Raw genomic sequence first — 17380 nt, forward strand, 5'->3', positions numbered from 1 at the left:
TTTTTTTTTTTTTTTTTTTAAGACGGGGTTTCACCATATTGGTCAGGCTGGTGTCAAACTCCTGACCTCAGGTGATCCGCCCGCCTCAGCCTTCCAAAGTGCTGGGATTACAGACATAAGCCACTGTGCCCAGCTGGTCCTGAGTCTTACTCTGAGCTAGTGCAATGGTTTAGGGCTCTCACCTGTCGCCTGTCAGGCTAGGGAGATCTATTAGGATAGCAGAGAGAAGCAGGCCTCCAGAGGTAAGCAGCTGGTTAGAGGGCTGGAAGACTCAAGCCATGGCTGCTGCCAAGGCGTAGTCTCTCATTATGTGATCTTGGGTAAATTACCTGCCTGAACATCCCTGACATAATTTACATGGTTTACATGGACTATTACATTATGAAAGAAAAAGCTGAAAGTACATTTTAGAGTGACATCCACAAAATGAGTTATTGATTATGTATACATTTGTTGTTTTAACACTTATCAAATTGTGATTGTTTACATACTTAAAGAGCTCCTTATGGACAATGACTGTGAATTAATCATCCTTGTATTCCCACTGTCTAGCAAAGTTCTGGACACACCACAGGAGGTATGCCTATATTTTGTTCAATCAAAGTTGCTTTGTGGCCAGATGCGGTGGCTCATGCCTGTAATCTCAGCACTTTGGGAGATCAAGGCGGGCAGATCACGAGGTCAAGAGATCGAGACCATCCTGGCCAACATGGTGAAACCCTATCTCTACTAAAAAATACAAAAATTAGCTGGGCGTGGTGGCATGCACCTGTAGCCCCAGCTACTCGGAAGGCTGAGGCAGGAGAATTGCTTGAACCCAGGAGGCGGAGGTTGTAGTGAGCTGAGATCACGCCACTGCACTCTAGCCTGGTGCCTGGTGACAGAGCGAGACTCTGTCTCAAAAGAAAAAAAGTTGCTTTGTTTATAGATTTGCTGGTATGCTTTCTTTTTTAAATGAGATTTAAACTGATGTGCAATTTAGGGGGGTCTTTCTTGAATAGTGTCCTCAGTTTTTATCTTGGATTCAATGCATTGTACCAAGAAGACCTCATAAGGTAATTTAACAGTGTAAACTTACATCAAAGACAGTTTCATATGAGATGGCTTTGTAGCAATTAGCCCACGGTCTCTACTAGTCACAGTTGATTGGGGACTTTTTAACTCAATAATTGAAATGTCTTCTTTTCGCTGAGCACCCTTTTTTGAGAAGTAAGTCAAACACTTGCTTTAATTCACTCAACCTCTAACTTGAACACTGATTTTAGTTTTTGAGGAGAAATGGTCATACTTCATACTTACCCAGATTATTTAATACTATCTTTCATGAAAGTCAGGCCCAGGCCCTAAGTGGTTATATTAAGTGTTTTAAATTACAGACAAAAGAGATGGCATTTGTCAATGTTGCTTTCAAGCAGGAAGCATAAAATTTTATTAAACTGATGAGGCAAATCATTGACAAAAATGAAGTTTAATGAACATTCTCTATCTGAAGAATAACGTGACAGTAATATAGCACAATCAATTCATTTCTGTAAACAATACTTTAAAATAATGAATGGAAATATTTAGGTAATACACAAATAAGTACAATTACTTTTGGGCTCAATGCAAAAAAATATTTTGCATTGAGGCAAGATTGAGCCCAACAGTAATTGTACTTACTTGTGTATTTATTGCCTTCCGCATATTTTAAGAGGATAATTTTTTTACAATTTTTTCTCTTCCCTTTTATTATATTAATACTAGAATGCTTTTTAAAATTATTTTAAAAGGAAGGCCTTTTTTTTGAGACAGGGTCTTACTTTGACAGTAAGACCAGTCTAGAGTGCAGTGGCATAGTCATGGCTCACTGCATGCAGCGTTTACCTCCCAGACTCCAACTAATCTCCCACCTCAGCACCCTGAGTAGCTGGGACTATGCACCACCACACCCGGCTAATTGTTTAACTTTTTTGTAGAGATGGGGTCTCACTATGTTGCCCAGGCTGGTCTTGAACTCCTGGGCTTAAGTGATTCTCCCACCTTGGCCTCCCAAAGTGCTGGGATTACAGGCATGAGCCACCGTGCCTGGCCAGAAAACCCATTTTTGTTAAACTTGTACATTTTACTTTTTTCTTTTCAGAATCTTAATAATAAAAACTTTATTCTTGCTTTTAAAAAAAAAAAAAAAACTAGACTTTAGTGACACTGGTTGATGTCAGAAGAGGTAAGTGTGTATTACCATCTCCATGGGCTTAAGGAAGTACAGGGCTGTAAGGTCCTAGCACCAAAGTGAGATGTGGTTCTCCAGCCCTCTGCTCATGTCCCTCATGAATATGTAAGCATCCTTTAAAACCACTGCCTTACTTAAAGAGGTCTTTTACTGAAATCTATACTTCTTAAGAATATAAATAATTCTTGTAGGAGTCTTAAAGTAGAATCAAATTAACTCTACCATTGTTTGCTATTCATTTTGGTGAGTCACTACTCTTGGTAATTTGACAGCAACTCCCAAAAATTCTTGAAAATTTTTAGATAACCAGAACTGATCTGCCTATTTACACATGCATACAACCTTCCCCAATAAGTAGAACAAAATTTGAGAGAAGGATTATATTGCCAATACATATATGTTGCGGCTACAACTACACTTACATAATCTTTGCTGTGGGACAAGCACTCTTCTAAGTACTTTAGACATACTAATTTATTTATCCCCATAACAGTCCTCTGAGGTAGATTGTATTTGTTATCCCCATTTTGTAAGTAAGTACACCAAGGGACAGAGAGGTAACTATCTTTGCCAAAGCCATACAACTAGCAAATAGTGGACTTCAACCAAGACGTTCTGGCTCCAGGATTCTGAATTAGAATCAAACACTTAGATCGAGTACCTTAAAAAGTTGTCCAATACATACAGATGGACCAAGGCAAAGCGCTTAAGTCTCCCAACTCATTCTAATTGCCTTCTTCCCTGCAGTCCAAATGCTTCAATTTGTGTTAGTTATAATACTTGGATAATCTTTTTAAAATTCAAGCAGTAATCTCTGAGATTAATTAAAATATAATAGAAGAAATGCTCTTGTGATCTCAACCAGAACTAGAGGGACATTGTGGGCTTTCTAGTTTGACCCTAAGGGAAAGAGATCCTTAGATTAAACTGACCAAATGATATCTTCGGTACAAATGGTTTACATAGGTGGTTGACATAGGGATGTTGTGGTAACCCTTCTGTTGTTTTGCGGTTTAAGAGATACTATTTTGTGGTAGCATCTGGCTGCTTTACTGTTTCCTTTGGTATGTTAGGAAGAGTTTGAGAAGAATTAAACTGTAAACTAACATTGAAATGAAAACATCTGATTGTTCACGTATACCTGAGGAATTATATAGTTGTCAGCACTGGGCACTGGGTAAGCTTGAATATATAGCCTCCTTAAGTAGATGTGCTTCTAATGTTCTGTGGCATTCCTCCCTTGTACAGCACCACTTTTGCATGCTAAACTTTCCCTGCAGGGCCGGCCCCCGGTGTCATTATATATAACTCTTCATCCCACCTTCTGCAGTTGTCTGAGACCAGTAGTTCTTTAACTAGTCTGCTGAATATTAACACTAACTGTACTCTTATACTTGAATCAAGCTCTAGAAATAAAAGTGGTCTTAACTCAGTTCAAATAAAAAGCCAACTTCTAGGGCTTTATTTGGCTAAAAATGTCCTGGATTATCCATTTTTCCCAAGTAAGTGTTTTTAAACTTTCGGCATCTGCTACTATTAAGACAACAAAATCAATGAAGGCTTATCCAGCAGAAATCTTGCTAACATCCAGTCATATCTTGTTCAGCAGCTTGTTTTGTTTTTTATGGACACATGTTCTTGGCTGTGATTTTGTTTTGCATATTTATAATATTTTCTGTTAGAAAAATAGCTTCTAGTTTGTAAAATGAAGTTAAACATACCAGTATTGTATGGTATTCTACAAAACATGAATTTCCTCATTGCAATTTTGTGAGGCTCTCTTGACCTTTGTAGGGAGATTTTTACTGAAGAGATGCTATGTGACATAAGTTTTGACGTATAATGACAAAGGATAAAACCAAGTGATATGATTTGGATGTTTGTCCCCTCCAAATCTCATATTGAAATGTGACCTCCAGGCCAGGTACAGTGGCTCATGCCTGTAATACCCAACACCTGGGGAGTCTAAGGTTGAAGGATTGCTTGAGGTCAGGAGTTTCAGATCAGCCTGGGCAACATAGCAAGACCCTGTCTCAAAAAAAAAAAAAAATGTTGGAGGTGGATGTGGGGCGGGTATTTGATCATGGGGGCAGATCCCTCATGAATGACATAGGGCCATCCCTTTAGTGATGAGTGAGTTCTCTCTCAGTTCGTGTGAGATCTGGTTGTTTAAAAGAGCCAGATCCTCCCCACTTCTCTCTCTCTTGCTCCTGCTCTCTCTGTGTGACGTGCCTGCTGTCCTTTTGTTTTCCACCATGATTGGAAGCCTCCTGAGGCTCTTACCAAAAACAGATGCTGGAGCCATGCTTATACAGCCTGCAGAACTGTGAGCCAATTAAACCCCCCTTATACATTACCCAGTCTCAGGTATTCCTTTATAACAACTCAAAAACGAACTGACACACCAAGTTAGAGAAGCATTGATAAACACTACTATTAATTTCAAAAATTAATAGCAGTTCCCCGGGCACAGTGGCTCACTCCTGTAATCCCAGCACTTTGGGAGGCAGGCAGATCACGAGGTCAAGAGTCTGAGGCCAGTCTGGACAACATGTTGAAACCCTGTCTCTACTAAAAATAGAAAAATTAGCCGGACATGGTGGGGCACATGCCTGTAATCCCAGCTGCTCGGGAGACTGAGGCAGGAGAATCACTTGAACTCGGGAAGCGGAGGTTGCAGTGAGCCGAGATTGTGCCATTGCACTCCAGCCTGGGTGACAGAGCAAGACTCTGTCTCAAAAAAAAAAAAAAAAAAAATTAATAGCAGTTACTACAGCAAGAATAACTGCCAACAGTAAGTCATTATTGTGGGGGGAGTAGGATAGTTTCACAACTGAAATCATTCAGTAAAAGGCTCAGTTCTCATATGCTTTTTTGTTTTTCTTTCTTTCTTTCTTTCTTTTTATGGTTATCTCACTAAATATTCACTTAAAATAGACATCCTCCTCCATATTATGCCTGCATAGCTTTGGCAGGACTTTGAGGCAGAAGGACTTGATAAGGCATACTGACCTTGAATGAAATTTGCATCTTCCACAGGCAGCCTGCCCAGTTTGTAAAGATTGAGCCTTCCAGGCGTGTTCTCTAATAATAGATCTAGGAAGCCCTAACAGGAGCAGAAGCATTTGGAGGGCGTCTCTTTCTGTAACCAACCCTCCCTGGAAGGGCTTACCTCTTTTCTTCTGAATCTATTAAGAAAAAAAGTCACACCAAAGAAAAACATCTAATTTATCTACTTCATAATGTAAATTCTAAAAATTTATTCAGAAATGTGCTACTGTTCATATATGAAGTGGCTGACCAAAATACATATTTAGAATTGTTTGCTTCTTCTCTTGACATATTCCTTTTTTATATCCTGTTTTCCTTGTGACTAAAAGCAGATGTTTTTAGAAGGCAGCTGGCTAGAATTAGGAATGCAGCCTGTAATTTAAGAAGTAACCTATTTAAAGGTTTTTGATTGGGCATAGAGAATTCAAGAAACTAATTGGACTGTCTTGTGTTGTTAGAAAATGTTTTATCGTAGCATTTTTTTCACTTTTTTTCATTAATAGTTCCATTCCCATAATCTATATATTTCCCTCATAGTAAAGTTTATTGGACCACGTCTTATAATAAAAACAGGGAAATGGAAACTTTTTTACGAATTTCTTTGTTCACATTTTCCTAACGGAGGAAAAACTTTATTATAATGCCAAATTATTATTATTATTTTAAGGAGCAAAGTATGTTCTGTATCTAAAGGAATATTTATCCTTGGGGGCTCAAGGTATATATAGAAGAGTTTTTTTTTAGGTTTGCCAACTATAAAATGGTGTACTCTTCTGCCATTTGGTACAAGTTAGTAGATTTACTTTCCTTTTTTTTTTTTTCTTTGAGGCAGAGTCTTGTTCTGTCACCCAGACTGGAATGCAGTGGTGTGGTCTTGGCTCACTGCAACCTCCACCTCCTGGGTTCAAGCAATTCTCCTGCCTCAGCCTCCCAAGTAGCTAGGACTACCGGTGCATGCCACCATGCCCGGCTAATTTTTTTTGTAATTTTACACAGGGTTTCACCATAACCATATTGATCAGGCTGGTCTCGAACTCCTGACCTCAGGTGATCCACCTGCCTCAGCCTCCCAAAGTGCTGGGATTACAGACATGAGCCACCGTGCCTGGCTAATTTAGTTTACTTCTATTCATAACAGTCTTTATTTTTTATTAACAGCTTTATTGAGATATCATTCATATACTAGATGAACTATATATAATGTACACCTATCTAAAATGTACAATTCAATGAATTTCAGCATATTCACAGTTGTGAAGCCATCATCACCATAATTAATTTTAGAATATTTTCATCACCCTAGAAAGAAGCCCTGTACCCATTAGCAGTCACTTTCCATGTCTTTCCAAATTCCAAGCCAGGGAACCACTAATCTACTTTCCTTCTGTGTAGACTGTTCTGGCATTTCATATAAATGGAGTCATGTAATATGTGGTCTTTTGTGATTGGCTTCTTTCACCTGGCATAATGTTTTCAAGGTTCAGTCCTGTGGTAGCATGCATCAAATACCTTATTTTTTTATTGAGAAATAATATTGCATTTTATGGATAATGCCACTTTTTATTTATCTAATCAGTTGATAAACATAGTTGTGTCCACTTTTGGGCTATTGTAAGTAATGCTGCTGTGAACATTAATTACAAGTTTTTATGTGGCTATATATTTTCATTTCTCTTGGGCATAGGCCTAGGAACGAAATTGCTAGGTCATGTGGTAACTTTAGGTTTAACTTTTTGAGAAACTGCCAAATTGTTTTCCAGGGCAGCTGTACCGTGGTACATTTCCACCAGTAATGTATGAGAGTTCTGATTTCTCCACATCCTCACTAACACTTGTTATCATCTGTCTTTTTTATTATAGTAATCTGAGTGGGCATGACATGATAGATAATGGTGGTTTTAATTTGCATATCTTCTTTGAAGAAATACGTCTTTTTAGATCCTTTGCCCATTTTTTTAGATGGGTTATATGTCTTGAGTTCTAAGAGTTCTTTATGTATTCTACATGTAAGTACCTTGTCAGGTATATGACTTGCCAAAATTTTCTTCCGGGCTGTGGTTTGCCTTTTTACTTTCTTGATAGTGTCCTTCAAAGCACTAAAGTTTTAAATTTTGCTAACTTTCATTTTATCAATTTTTTTCTTTTGTTGCTTTTGCTTTTGGCATCATATCTATGAAGCCGTTGCCTAATCCAAGATCATGAAGATATGCTTATTTTTTCTTCCAAGAGTTTATAATTTAAGCTCTTGCATTTAGGCCTTTGATCCATTAAATTAATTTTTACCTATGGCATGAGGTAGAAAACCAGCTTCATTCATTTGCAAGTGGATATCCAGTTGTCTCAGTTCTATCTGTTGAAAAGACTCTCTTTTCCCACTGAATTGTCTTGGCATCGTTGTTGAAGATCAATTGGCCATAAATGTAGGGGCTTATTTCTGAACTCTGAATTGTATTCCGTTGATCTGTATGTCTGTCTTTATGCCAGTAATACACTGTCTTGATTACTGTAGCTCTGTGCTAAATGTTGAAATCAGGAAGTCTGAGTTCTACAACTTTTTCAAGATTGTTTTGGCTCTTCTAGGTCCCTTGAATTTCCATATGAATTTTAAACTTCGTCAGTTTCTGCAAAAATGGCAGCTGGGATTTTGACAAGAATGGCAGTGAATCTTCAGGTCAATTTGGAGAGTATTACCATCCTAACAGTATTAAGTCTTCCAGTTCATGAGCATGGAATGTCTTTCCATTTATTTAGGTCTTCTTTAATTTCTTTCAATAATGTTTTGTACTTTTCAGATACAAGTTATGAGCTTCTTAAATGTTTCCGTACATTTATTTTTTATGTAACTGTAAATGCAATTGTTTTCTTAATTTCATTTTTTGATCTCTTATTGATAGTGTATAGAAATGCAATCAATTTTTATATATTGATCTTGTACCTTGCAATCTTTTTGAACTTATTTATTAGTTTTAGTAATTTTTTAGTTGATTCCTTATGATTTTCCTGTATACAAGATCATATCATCTGCAAAATGAGATAATTTCACTTCTTTTTTTCCATTCTGAATACCTTTAATTTTTTCTTCTTCAGTAATTGTTCTGACCGGAATCTCCAGCACAGTGTTTAATAGAGTGCCAAGAGCAGACACTCTTAGCTTATTTTTAATGTTAAAGGGAAAGCATTCAGTCTTTCACTATTTTTTTTTTTTTTTGAGACGGAGTTTCGCTTTTGTTACCCAGGCTGGACTGCAATGGCGCGATCTCGGCTCACTGCAACCTCCGCCTCCTGGGTTCAGGCAATTCTCCTGTCTCAGCCTCCTGAGTAGCTGGGATTACAGGCACGTGCCACCATGCCCAGCTAATTTTTTGTATTTTTAGTAGAGACGGGGTTTCACCATGTTGACCAGGATAGTCTCGATCTCTTGACCTCGTGATCCACCCGCCTCGGCCTCCCAAAGTGCTGGGATTACAGGTGTGAGCCACCGCACCCGGCCCAGTCTTTCACTATTAAGTATGATATTAGCTGTGAGGTTTTTCATAGATGTTCTTTATCAGGTTAGGGAAATTTCCATCTATTCCTAGTTTCTTGAGTAGATTATATATATTTTTATGTATATATATAATCTTAAACTTTTGGGGGGCCTTTCTAGGGATAGAAAATACAAGGAAACATAAAAAACAAAGAACTACAACATCAACATTAATTTTGGCCTGGCACAGAATATTGAAACAGAGCCTTCAAAAAATAACAATGAGTCTGAGCACAGTACTGGGCATGGCTCACACCTGTAATCCCAGCACTTGTGGAGGCCAAGGTGGGAGGATTGTTTGAGGCCAAGAGTTCAAGACAAGCTTGGGCAACATAGCGAGACCCTGCGTCCACAAAAATGAAAGTTAAAAAATTAGCCTGGCATGGTGGTGCATGCCTCTTGTCCCAGTTTCTCAGGAGACTGAGTAAGGAGGATTGCTTCAGCCCAGGAGTTTGAGGAGGCAGTAAGCTGTAATCATACCACTGCACTCCAGCCTAGGCAACAGAATGAGACCCTGTTTCTAAAAAATAACAGTAATAATGTTGATGATGATGTTAGGAGTGAGGGGTGGACTTAAACTGTTCAATACTGTCCAAAGGAGTATATCTCTAGGTTTAAAAATCATTTTCCTAGCAACTTGTGGGCTTCCTATAATCTTGAGCAGAAACACGACCTGATCGTTTGACTTTCCATCTGACAGTGGAGGTAACGCTGCCACTTGCAGAGCAAGCAGATACTCATTTTCATTGTACTGTATCAGCATTTCTTTAGAAACTTTATTTAGGCCACATCACATTACAGTGAATTCCAAACTACTGACCAGATATACTTTTAAGTTTCCCCTTTACAAAATGTATCAACATATACCTTTATTTTTAAGAATGTAAAATCTTGAATACAAGGGAATTTCAGATTGAAGGAGTATAGTACCCAGGCAACATATAGGAGTTCTAAGCATGGAATCCTCAAGCATAGGAGAAATTATTTTCATTTGCGAAAAGGCAGAAAATAAAAGATTTCTGAGTTTAGGATGCCCACTCTGATAAATTCATTCTCCTCCTAATTCTTGACAAAAAATCAACATTTGGGTATAATTTTTTTTTCATGAAACTATTTCCCATTTTTTAATAAAACATTTGGGTTCCTGTTACAGAAATTTACTGTAAATCACTTTCAGAAGGCTATTTACTGCTCAACAGAAGAGACTGTTAAAATTAAGTGATATTAAACATTAAATGGAAATGTTCAATTTACTAAGTGTTAAAACCTTTTGATTTTGTAGCCAAACCATTATGTACACATCTCTTTTTCAAAAATATTCTATATTTTGAAAGAGAAGCTATGCTGTAAAAAGAGAATAGGCCACTTTAAAATAGAGCTGCCTGCATCCGGAACAAAAACCTGTCGGTGCTGTTGTTAAGGAAATCAGCAGTATACAGACCAAATTATTGGTTGCAAACTGTATAAACAATGGGATTTCTCAATTGGAAAAGGCAATTTAAGTCCTAGAAGTTGGCTGCCAAGGAAGCCACTGCTTGGAAAAAGCCTAACAAAATTTTTACATGAACTAGCATGATATCTTGCGATGTTTTCCACTCTTTTCTCTTTTTTTTTTTTTTTTTTTTTGAGACAGGGTTTCACTGTGTCACCTAGGCTGGAGTGCAGTGGCACGATCACAGCTCACTGAAGCCTCGACCTCCTGGGCTCAGGCAGTCCTCCCACATCAGCCTGCTGGATAGCTGGGACTACAGGTGCATGTCACCATTCCCGGCTAATTTTTTGTTTTTGTTTTTTGTAGAGACGGGGTTTCACATGTTGCCCAGGCTGATCTTTTTCTGTGAAAAGGGGGCACAAGTAGGAGGATAGCAAGACACTTGGAAAGGCGTCTCTGTGGTAAGGAGGCGGAGACTAGATTATTCTCTTTAGTTCCCCCAGTTTTTTATTTTAAATTTTTTTAAACCTTCCCAAAGAGGTTAAGGAAGAATACAATCTGTATATACCCTTCATTCAAATGTACCAGTTTTTAACCTTTTGCTACATTTGCTTTCTCTTACACATGTCCTACACTCTCTCACACATATACTCACATAGAAAGTAAATCAAAAATAGAGCATTTCATCCCTAAATGCTTTAGTATGTATTTCCCAAGAAGACATTTTCTGGCTTGGCACAGTGGCTCATGCCTGTAATCGCACCACTTTGGGAGGCCAAGGAGGACAGATGCACTTGAGGCCAGGAGTTCGAGACCAACCTGGCCAAGATGCCAAAACCCCATCTCTACTAAAAATACAAAAATTAGCCGGGTGTAGTGGCACATGCCTGTAATCCCACTTGGGTGGCTGAGGCACGAGAATCGCTTGAACCTGGGAGGCAGAGGTTGCAGTGAGCCAAGATCACGCCACTGCACTCCAGCCTGGGTGACAGAGCGAGACTCTATCTCAAAAAAAAAGCTGTGTTCTTCTAACCATAGTACTATTATCACACCCAAGGAGTTTTTAATTGATGTAGTATTATCGAATATATAGTCTATATTTATATTTTCCCCAATTGTTCCAATAATGGTTCTTGTTAGCCTTTAAAAAAAAAATCTAGGATCCAGCCAAGGTTTATTCACTTCATTTAATTGCCATAAGAGTAGCCTAACCTTCCTCTGCCTTCTTTTGACTTGCCTGTCACTGATATTTTTTAAAAGACCAAGCCATGGCCGAGCACAGTGGCTCATGCCTGTAATCCCAGCACTTTGGGAGGCCAAGGCAGGTGGATTGCTTGAGCCTAGGAGTTCAAGACCAGCCTGGACAACATGATGAAACTCTTTCTCTACAAAAAAATATAGCTGGGCATGGTGGCATACGCCTGTAATCCCAGCTACTCGGGAAACTGAGGTGGGAGAATGGCTTGAGCCCTGCCTGCAGTGAACCAAGATGAGCCCACTGCATTCCAGCCTGGGCACCAGGGTCAAACCCTGTCTCAGGAAAAAAAAAAAAAGCCAGTTTTCTTGTTGGAATGTCTCATAGTCCAGACTTACCTGATTTTTCCTTATGGTTGCCTTCTTGTTTATTTGACAGGAAAACTAGCAAAGCAAATGTAGCTTTTGTATTTCATCACATCCAAAGGCATATAATATCAATTGGTCTAACTATTAATATCACTCAGTTTAATCACTGAGTATTGATAAGGTGATATTCACCATATTTTTCCATTGCAAAGGTATCTTTTTTCTTTGTTATTTAAGGAAAATGGTGGGGGGTGGCAAGTGACATTGGTACAAAAAAAGGGGAAAAATGGCAGGGGAGAAGGAGGTGATACTTTGAAACAATGTGTCTATCATTCTTAAACAACCTTCTTCTTTATAATGGTTTTATCATCCATGATCTTTGCCTGACTCAACTGGTGGCAACAAAATGGTTATTGCCTAATTTTGCCCTTTTGTCTGCTTGTATTAGCTGGCTTTCTTCTATTAAAAAAAAGAGCTTTCCTCACTTCACTTTTTTTTTTTTTTAAGTATTACCAGGGACTCTGGGATTATCTTTTTATTCAATATGCTGTAGTCCATTATCATTATTCTTTTTCATGTTCATCTTTTTTCTTTGTTATTTAGGGAAAACTTTGACTTAGGTGGAAGCTTCAGGCCAGCTTCTCTATAATTTTGACATGTGTCCATCATGCTCTGAGCAATTCTTACCCTACACATTTTTTTTGCCCTAACTTGGAATCAACCATTTTTTCAGAGTCCTGACTCCTTTTAGGAAGAGAAACCAAGATCTGGACAGTGTGTTCCTTGTTTCTACTTCAGTGGACAAGCTAGGTTTTATATTTTATATATATATATATATATATATATATATATATATATATATATATATACACACACACACACACACGCACTCATCTGTATACACTCACATACATATTATGTATGTGAGTGCATACAGGTACCGCCAGTTAAAATCTAGTACCACGGGGTTCTTCTGTAACTTTTCCATGTTTTTTCTCTCCCTCTGCTACATTGACAACTCTGGTTCCCACCATCAGTATATGTACTCACTTGCTCTGTACTATAGTACAGCAGTCCCCAACCTTTTTGGCATCAGAAACTAGTTTCATGGAAGATAGTTTTGCCATGGACCAGGGAGGTAGGATGGTTTTCCACCTCAGATCATCAGGCATTTGTTAGATTCTCATAAGGAACGTACAGCCTAGATGCCTTGTATCCACAGCTGCTCACCTCCTGCTACATACACTTCCACTAATACATACAAATACATACTATACCTCCTGGAGTACATACTGTTAAAACGGGCACTCTGAATGAAGAGCCCCCAAACAGGCTTTGTGTGAGCAACATGGCTGTTTATTCACCTGGGTGCAGTCAGGCTGCATCTGAAGAGAGTCAGTGGAGGGCGGTGGGATAGGAGTTGGTGTTATAGGTTTGAGGTAAGCAATGGAAAGTTACAGAAGTTAACAGTTTAGGGCGGTTTTTGCAAGCTGGGAAAGGGTCGTAGGTTTGCAAACTGGGAGGGGGTTGTAGGGTCTGGAGTCATGAGGTTGACCAAGGTCGGATACAAAGTCCAATGGCTTTATCAGTTGAGGCCAGAATAAGAAACAATAGAAGAATGTCTCAAGTTAGTTAGGTGCTACATGGGTTGATCTTTCTTCCGCTTTTCATGGTCTTCCAATTAATTCAGGTTTTCTAACTCCGGAAGGCCCTCCAGAGGTGTACGTGCAGGTCACAGGGGTCACCGTGGCATCCATGGTGCCATCAGTCAGCCTGAAAGACCTTACACATATAAAATAGTTTTAGAATTACACCAGTATTGGGATTTCTTGGCACTTCATTTTGTCCTTAGAATATATCTCAGTAAGGGTATATAGACAGACTACTATATTCTGAAGTTATTTTCTTTTTTATTTTCTGTGTGTTTATCAATTTGATACACAACTAGGTTCATTTGTTTTTATTTGACTTTATTTTTGAGGTGTACTTCTTTTTCTGTTTTTAAATTTAACTTTGTGTAAAACATTTACGTGGTTCAAATGTCAAAACTATATATAAAAAGATATTCTCAGGAAGTCTCCTATCTTTTTCCCTTTCATCCATCTCTGGTAGGTAACTATCTTCATGATTTTCTGTTTTTTTTCTTCTTTTTCTTTTTTGCAAAAAATAAATAAATAGATATTTGCATATGACAGGGATCTTACACAAACTTTTTCTGCCATTGTGGCATAAAAGCAGCCATAGACAGTTTGCAAACAAATGAGCTTGCATTATTTGCAAAGACAGAAGTTGGGCCAGATTTGGCCTGCAGAAGTTGTTTGCTGCTGGCTGTAAGATGTAGATATAGTCTCATACAAAAGCATGTATATAGTGTACTGTCAAAAAACAAAAAAAAACAGTGATACTTGTTAAAGTATATAGTAAGGCAAACTTTTTTCAAGACCATTTTGATAGGTAGAGGGGCTGTGGCAATGGGATTTTGCAATGGAGTAGAGAGATTGGGTTTAACTCCAAACACAGCATGGGCAAGTGGGAATTTGCAGCCAAGGAGCAGGCTGGAGGGTCAGTGAATGGAAAATTTCTAAGAGGAACATGGGGGGTCGGGGATTCTGACTAAACCAACCTAACATGATTCTTAGTGAAGATACGCCAGGGTAATCCGACATCACCGGGGGATGGTGGAGGATGAGGAACCTGACCAGATACGCAGGTAATCAGATAGCAAGGGTTGGGGGATTCTTACTGAACTGAATTAGCAAGATTCTTTGCTAAAACTTGATTTTACAAGTAATTGTATAGATGGGCCTAGGAGAAGGTTCAGGAGCGTAAGTCTTTGCCATATGTTAGTTGGTACTTTGCTTTTGTTTCCCTAACAAATATATCCTGGAAATTACTGCCTCTTCCTCTTAGTTCCCAAAATAGCATCACCCGTCTACCCCTTTAAAAAAATTTTTTTAGAGACAGGGTCTTACTCTATTCCCCAGGCTGGAGTGCAGTGGTGTGATCATAGTTTACTGCAGCTTCAAGTAGCTAGGACCACAGATACCTGGCTAATTTTTTTTTTTTTTTTTTTAAGAGATTGGGTCTCTCTGTGTTGCCCAGGGGTGTCTTGAACTCCTGGCCTTAAGCTATCCTCCCACCTCAACCTCCGAAAGTACTGGGATTACAGGTGTGAGCCACCACACTGAGCCCTTCCCCCTCTTTTTATGGGTGAATAATATTCCATTATATATATCATAGTTTATGTAACTAGGACCCTATAGATGAACATTTAGGTTGTTATCAGCATTTTACTAACATAAGAGCAGTTAATAATCTTATGATTTTTTTTATGTGTGCAACCTATTATCTTATAAAAGTAACACTTTTTATCAAATTCAGAAAAACAATCCTGAAATGTATGGAGTTAAAACCGAAACTGTTGCATTATAGTCCTCCTCTCCCCCAAATTGCTAACAGTTGATCTGTGTGCTTCAGACCTTTCTTTTGTTGCAATTGTTGGTAGTTTTCTCATCCCATACTTAACATGTAAATATATTCTCAGGCTAACGTATTTTACCAAAATGTGATCATGCAATACTTATTGACTTGATCTTTTTATTTTATGTGATTTTTAAATACCCATCTATTGAGTTACCTCATTCTTTTTTCTTCTTTAAAAAAATAAACTCAGCTTATTTTCCCAAGTCAGCCTTATTCTTGTTTCTGATTGATAGTTTATAATATGAATGTACCATAATCAGCCATTTCTCTATTGATATTTAGACTGTTTTCAGTTTTTCAGTATGATAGACAACTACAGTTAATATCCTGGAAGATGTCTTTGCATATGTACTAGTATTTCTATAGAACAGATTCCAGAAGGTGAAATGGTTAAGTCACTGTCATTGATTTACACTTGTGCAATGTCTTCCTCACACCTTTGCCAATACCCAGTATTAGCAGTGTTTTTAATATTTGCCAGTCTGTACCTATGCAACAATCTTGCATATTCTTTGCATGTACCCCAAAACTTAAAACGCAATAAAATATATTTTTTAAAAAATGTGCCAATCTGATGGATAAAAAAAGGATGTCACCTGATTGTTGTAATTTAGTATTTTTCTGTTTGCTACTGAGATTGTTAGTTCAGGTTTATTGGCCACTAATTTTTTTTTTTATTATTATTATTTACAAGTATACTCATATCTGAACTTTGGCTGCTCAAACACCGGGATTAAATAGATTTGTGTAAATGTTCTGAAGAATCCTGAATGTATGTAGTCTTTCCATTTTCCTTCCAAAAGCAGTCTTTCCACTTTCCTTCCAAAATCAAATTGATTCAGACAAAAAAGTATCCTTCATTTCCTAACTTGCCATCCAAATTCTGGCTGTCCAAAATCAGGAACTAAAAAAATTCAGATCAAGAGGGATACTTATATTCTCATATGAATCTTTTGTTATATCCATTACAGATTCTCTCTTCTGTTGTATTTTTTATCTTGTTTATGTAGTTTTATAAAATAAAAAGTTGTACATTTTTATGACTATCATTTGATGTTTGTCTCTGTAAATTATAGGATTTTGCTTCACTTAGATTGTCTTTTACCACCTAAAATTTTTAAAAATCTATTTTAGCCATATATGGTAATTTTTAGATACTAGAATTTTTAGATACATGAATTTATTTTTATGCATGTTTTGTCAATGTTTTTAATAATTCATACTTTGCATTAATCTTAAATATATCCTTTATCATAAATCAAATTCTTACATATATAAGGGTCTGTTCCAGGATGAGTTGCTGCAGCAGTGCCATATTGTTTAAATGAATATTTCGATATCTAGATGGGAAATTTCCTTGTTCTCTTTTTTTTTTTAAAAAAAAACAGCCAGACCAGGGTTAAATCCTTGTTCTCTCTCATATATTTATTTATTATTGCTTAATTCTTCCAGATACATTTTATTTTATTTTCATCCACCCCTCCCCCACCCCCACCCCAGGTACATTTTAGAGGAAAAAATACCAAAAACCTGACTTGTTCATTTATGCTTCTTGCAGCAGTGCATGAGAATGTGTGTAGGTCTAGGAAAGACTGGCTAGGAGTCTGGAAGCAAGATAAGGACTTGCATAAACCTAGAACAACTAAAGATAAGTAATCTGTCCCCTAACCTGGGAGAAATCCAATAGGTTTGCAACACTTTTGAGTGTGTTACCTAAGTGTTTGTTTAGTCAGCTCTTATTTACCTTCTCGGTTTAACCCCCTCCAGTTCACCTTTTTAACCCCTTTCACAGTCATTTCCTGTAATTTCTTATCGTATTTCCTATATACATCCTCTTCCCTCTTCCTGGCATTTCTGTCCATCCCCATGGGCCCCATGGCCCAGTTTTCTACCTTGGGAGATCTGATTTGTTCCTAAAGACTCGGTTCAGATGTTCCCTTTTCTGGGAGGTGTTTATACATGCTAATGCTAAGAAGTAAGAATGTTGTTCTAACCTTTGTGTATTATTTATTCCAGCATTATTACTATTATCAAACTTTTGGCTGAATTAGGACACATGATACATATGATAAATGTTTGTTGAAAAAGAATATCTCTGCTTTCAGGGAGCTCA

The 17380-nt window shown here is 37.8% G+C and overlaps 1 protein-coding gene across 1 annotated transcript in view; it reads left to right on the top strand.

Annotated features, from left to right (window-relative positions):
• DESI2 (desumoylating isopeptidase 2) overlaps positions 1–17380 on the top strand; it is a 54862-nt gene that overhangs the window by 15553 nt on the left and 21929 nt on the right. The gene's annotated exons all lie outside the window — the stretch shown is intronic.

Source organism: Aotus nancymaae, unplaced genomic scaffold (assembly GCF_030222135.1).
Source record: "Aotus nancymaae isolate 86718 unplaced genomic scaffold, 86718_ANA_hifiasm-v0.15.2.pri h1tg000032l_0, whole genome shotgun sequence".
Classification (NCBI taxonomy): Eukaryota; Metazoa; Chordata; class Mammalia; order Primates; family Aotidae; genus Aotus; species Aotus nancymaae.